Consider the following 6,000-nt stretch of genomic DNA (forward strand, 5'->3'; position numbering starts at 1 on the left):
GTGTTCAATGGGTACAGTGGATAAGAATGACTGTTGTTATTGTCAAAAGTATGATCATATGGTGTATAAAGTGAAACTTGAGACTGGATTGAGGACTTTTTGGTAGGGAGAACATAGCGTATGATCTTGGATGGAGAGTCATCGCCAGATGTAAAGTAACTTCGGGTATGCCCCAGGGAAGTTTGTAGGGACCCTTGCTATATGTGTTGTACATTAATGACCTTTTAGACAATATTAATATAACAATGGAAATAATCAATTATTGATAATACAATGTAATGCCACTGGCTCTGAAAGCTTGCAAAAGTCAAATCCTTTTGTGTGTGTGTTCCCCTGCCGCCATTTGGTGAGTAGGAAATATTAATAGTAACATCAGACTTTTGCAGATGCTGCAGTTACCTATGTTGGAGTACTGTCTGAAAGAAGCTGCATAAATATTCAGTGAGATCTTGACGAGATTTCAAAGAGGTGCAAAGATTGGAAACTTGCTTTAAAGGTTCAGAAGTGTAAAATTTTGCACTTCACTAAATGAAAAAAATGTAGAATCCTACGACTATAACATCATTGAGTCACCGTCGGGAATCAGCCAGCTCATACAAATACCTGGGTGCAAGACTTTGTACGGATATGAAATGGAATAATCACAAAGGTTCAGTCACGGGTAAAGCAGATGACAGGATCCTGTGGAAGTTAATCAGTCTACAAAGGAAATTGCTTGCAAATCACTCGTGCAACTGGTTCTAGAATATTGATCAAGTGTGTGGGGCCCGTACCAGAAAGGACTAACGAGGGATAATGAATGTGCACAGAGAAGGGCAGCACAAATGGTCACAGATTTGTTTAATCCACGGGAGTGTGTCACAGAGACACAGGCATAAGGAACTGAAATGGCAGACTCTTGAGGATATACATCAACTATCCCAAGAAAATCTATTAAGTATGCTTCAAGAACCAGCTTTAAATGATAACTCTAGGGATATACTACAACCCACTATGTATTGCTCACACAGGGATTGTGAGGATAAGATTAGAATAATTACTGCATGCACAGAGGCATTCAAACAGCCATTCTTCCCATGCTACTTATGTGAATGGAACAGGAAGAAACCCTAACAACTGATACAATGGGACATGCCCTCTGTCATGCACCTCACAGTGGTATGCAGAGTGTAGATGTTGATGTAGATGTCAATGACAAGTACGACACCTAGTAGTCTGATTGGCAGCATTTAATTGTTGAAATATTCTTCTTATATTGCATAGGTTTCTTCCATCTCATTTTACACTAAAAATCCTGAACTTACAGGACTGAATATTTTAGTTGCTCTGATAAAGGCACTGGCATATCTAAGGCAAGGCTTATCATTCTCATAACAAGCCAGCTGATTACTCACAACTGCACAGTTATTTATTTATGCAAGTCCTCTATTAAACAAATTTTGAAAAGTACAAGTACTGTCTACCAATTATAAAGCAACATATTTTACACGCTCAATGCACTGTAACATAAAACCTGACTATAAACAGTACTTTTAGCTTCCTCTCTGGGAGAAGAATACATAAATTTTTGGGCAAATTTAATTTTACAGAAGCAACACGTTGCTCTCGGAGTCATCAATCTCGACACTGGTCTGATGGACATCTCCATGCTACTTTATCCTGTGCAAGCCTCTTCATCTCATACTAACTACTGCAGCCTACATCTTTCTGAACCTGCTTACTGTATTCCTCTCTCGGTCTCCCTCTATGATTTTTACCCACCACACTTTAGTGATCCTTTGATGTCTCAGAATGAGTCCCCTCAACTGATCCCTTCTTTCAGTCAAATTGTGCCTTTCTGTCAAGTTGTGCCACAAACTTCTTTTCTCCCCAGTACCTCCTCATTAGTTACATCATTTACGCATCTAATCTTAAGCATTCATGTGTAGCACCACATTTCAAAAGCTTCTATACTTGTCTAAACTGTTTACAGTTCATTTTTCACTGCCCTGCATGGCTACACTCGAGACAAATATTTTCAGAAAAGATTTCCTAACACTTAAATCTGTATTCGATGTTAACAAATTTCTCTTTTTCAGAAAATTCAACAATGGAAAATCCAGGATGGAATGTAACAATATTATGAAAAGCAAAGTTGCTACTTACCATATATTAGATATGCTTTATTTACTTGTGACAGTCTTTTTTTTTGTGCCTATTTGTGACTCAGCATCTCCACTATGTGGTGAGTAGCAACTTTTCTTTTCATAATCTTCTTCAGAAAAGCTTTTCTTGACATTGCCAGCCAACATTTTATGTCCCCTCTACTATGACAATCTTCAGTCATTTTTCTGCCTAAATAGCAAAACTTATTTACTACTTTCAGTGTCCAGTTTCCTAATCTAATTTTCTCACCATCACCTGATTTAATTTGACTACATTTAATTTCCTCACAATTGCCTGATTTAATTTGATCATATTCCACTATCCTTGTTTTGCTTTTGTTGCTGTTCATTGTATATTCCACTCATTTCGTTAAGCTCCTCTTCCAAGTACTTTCCTGTTTCTGACAGAATTGCAATCTCATTGACAAAGTTCAAGGTCTTTACTTCTTCTCCTTGGACTTGTAATTCCTACTCCCAATTTTTCTATGGTTTTCTTTACTGCTTGTTCAATGTACAGACTAAATAACATCAAGGGTAGGCTACAACATTGTCTCACTCCCTTCCCAGCTACTCCTTCCCTTTGATGCCCCTAGACTTTTGTAATTGCTCTCTGGTTTTCTGTATAAGTTGTAAATAGCCCTTTGCTGCCTGTATTTTATCACCACTACCTTCAGAATTTCAAAGGGAGTATTCCAGTCAACACTGTCTAAATCTACAAATGCTATAAATGTATGTCTGACTTTCCTTAACCTATCTTCTAAGATAAGTTATAGGGTCAGTATTGCCTCGTGTGTGCCTACATTTCTCCGAAATCCAAACTGATCCTCCCCGATGTTGGCTTCTACCAGATTCCCCATTCTACTGCAAATAATTCCTGTTAGCATTTTACAACTATTACTTATTAAATGATATTTTGATAATTTTCGCTCCTGTCAGTAGCTACATTCTTTGGAACTGCAATTATTACATTCTACTTGGAGTCTGAGGTTATTTTGCCTGTTGCATACATCTTGCACTCCAGATAGAGTTTTGTCAGGTGTGGCTCCCCCAAGGCTACCAGTAGTTGGATCTCATCTACTCCCAGGACCTTGTTTAGAATTAGGTATTTCAGTGCTCTGTCGAATTCTTCTCATAGTATAGTATCTCCCATCTCATCTGATCTACGTCATTTTCTATTTCTGTAATATTGCCTTCAAGTTCACCTCTCTTGTAGAGACCTTATACATACTCCTCCACCTTTCAGCTTTCCCCTCTTTGCTTAGGACTGGTTTTCCATCTGAGGACACACCATATAGTTTTTCAAATAAACCAACTTCCCCACTTGATTATAGTTTCTTGTTTAACACAGACCCTGTATCAACTAGATGCAGTATAAATGGAGGTTTGCCTGTGCCTCTTTGTGTTTAGGAAGATGAACAATTTCTCAGAAAATACCACAAAACAAAAAAAGAAAGAAAGAAAAAAGCTTCTACATTTCAACACTTCTAGAACATTCTCCATACCTGTAACTAAAAGTGCAATACATCAGCCCCAAATTCTAAAAGACAATAATCAGGGTTGCCACAAATTTCCAAGATATTTCCCTGATTTCCGGACAAGTTTTAGCACTTTTCCATGACAAATTTTGAGATCTCAAAGGTACGTTAAGACGTAAGTTGACAATCTGTCTTTGCAGGTATGGTACAATAGTGCAAATGAGGAAATATTTTAAAAATCTAGCAATCAGATGGGGTTTCCTGATGTGAGCAAAAGTCTTAAGTACTAACATCAAACTCTTTTGTAATGAACTGTTTTTAGATCGGGAAACCAAGCCAAATAGTATGTGTGTTTCATTTGGCCCACTGATATTATTTTACTTCAATAAAACAAAACACACATTGTGATAAAAATGCATATTTCCTTGGAGTTGCAAGACAGATTTAAAATACCTTCACTGATTTCAGAAATAACCTCAGGAAAAAGCTGGCCTTTTGAAAGAAGTGTATAAGGTGGGAAAGAATTGTGTAAAGCAACACTGCAGGGGACCCCCAATGAAATATCGATTCTACAATGTTCATTATTGTCGGTTATTACCCACTGTGCTATATCTATTATTTTACAGGTATTCAGGGATTTTTCTTTCGAGAAATATATAAGCACAAACCGCCAGCAACTGGCATAATCTTTTTCTTCTTATTTTCACGCTTTCTAACATATACAGTACTTTTAAGTGCCAAAATGAACTATAACAAATAAAATGTCTATAAAATGCCACTCTGTACAACATACTTATGACGAGACAGTTGTAATTCCTGAAGTCCATCGCCCACGGCCTCTGGCCTGCCGGGGAACACCACAGTCCTGGGCCCACGGATAAACCGTGAAAATCTGCTGCATTACGTCACACACAAACAGAACCAGCCTGCGGGCAGGTCGGTGAGACTAGATCCGACAGGCAGGGCCTGCACCTCAGTGGGAACCAAATGGCTTTAGGTCGGCAGGCCCGATCTGTTACAGATACCCACAGGAGCAGCCTGCACTTTTGGCCCACCTCGGAAATCCTGCGTACGGCCAGCTCTTCACGAGCAACAGACAGCTAGTTGAAGAAATGAGACCATGGTGATCAATCCGTGCAATAGGTAACTTGCTCAAATACTCTGAGAATCAATAATAATGAGGATAGGTACTACGGTAACTCACCATAATGATGATTGCTGAGGCTCAGACAGACATGTAGAAAAAACAATCACACTCTCACAACTAAATGTTCATCCTAAGTATTTGACACAAAATGAGAGCGCACACACACACACACACACACACACACACACACACACTCACTCACTCACTCACTCTCTCTCTCTCTCTCTCTCTCTCTCTCTCTCTCTCTCTCCACTCAGACACAACTCAGTCACACATAACCTCTGTCTCCGGCCACGGCATCTGCAGTTTCTGAGAATCAGATCCAAACAAACTACTACTCTTGCCTCCTTGGCTCTCGTTGGCAGCTGCTAGGCTAGGGGCAAGAAGTGGTGGCAGCACTGACTGCAAGCTGAGGGGAGTGGTAGGAAGGGAAGAAGCAGTGGGAATGAGGAAGTAAGGAAGCGGCGCACACACTCGGCTGCACCCAGCCGCGATGATGCACGACACCTCAGTAAACAAACCATTTCATTTTCTGAGACAAAATCCAAATATTTCCAGTGTTTTTTTCATATTTCCCTCATGTGTTTGAAATTCCCTGATATTCACTGATTTCCATAATCTGTGTCAACCCTGATAATATTGGAATTTTCAATGATGTTTACCCAGCCCCCCATTTCCTATCCTCCTAGTGATGGTCATAGTAGCCTCTGCACCCATTCACAAACTCACAGCCTGTGAGTTCCCTCCGTGCTCTTAAAGCTCACTGAAAATCAAGTGCTGTTTGTCACATCCTTTTTAAAAACTTCAGAGAACACAGATAGCATAGGAATGGGTCTAAAATTCCCTACATTATCCTTTTCTCATAGAGCAGTTCATACAACTGACCATTCCCAAAGCAAAAATTACAAATGTGGCTGATTAATGGGCTAACATATGTGCCACAGCATTTACATATTCTGCTACACATCCCATTTTAATCCACGGAAATCCTTAGTCTTTGGCAATTTAATTAGTGACTCAATCTCCCCATTGTCAGTACCACAGAGCTGTAATTCGTGAAGCAGTCACGAAAAGCCATTTTCTAAGAGTTGAATTACTCCCTACAGAACCTAAATTTTAATTTAATTCAATATCTGTTTTTAGAAAGTGACTCTGTAAGTGTAACAAGATAGCAAAGCTATCATAGTTGTGGCATTGCTGTCCACTGACCCTGTGTAATGTGCATGAATTTTAC

General features: G+C 39.3%; 1 protein-coding gene across 2 annotated transcripts in view; it reads right to left on the reverse strand.

Moving 5' to 3' along the window:
* The window catches only part of LOC124553922, a 42,136-nt gene extending 37,591 nt beyond the window's left edge, over positions 1–4,545 (reverse strand). For both annotated transcript variants that reach the window (XR_006968166.1, XM_047127947.1), the window contains exon 1: positions 4,413–4,545. The gene's annotated coding sequence lies outside the window, so the exon portion shown is untranslated. The remainder of the gene's footprint in view (positions 1–4,412) is intronic.
* Between the last annotated feature and the right edge of the window lie 1,455 nt (positions 4,546–6,000).

This window comes from Schistocerca americana, chromosome 11 (assembly GCF_021461395.2).
Source record: "Schistocerca americana isolate TAMUIC-IGC-003095 chromosome 11, iqSchAmer2.1, whole genome shotgun sequence".
In the NCBI taxonomy this organism is placed as follows: Eukaryota; Metazoa; Arthropoda; class Insecta; order Orthoptera; family Acrididae; genus Schistocerca; species Schistocerca americana.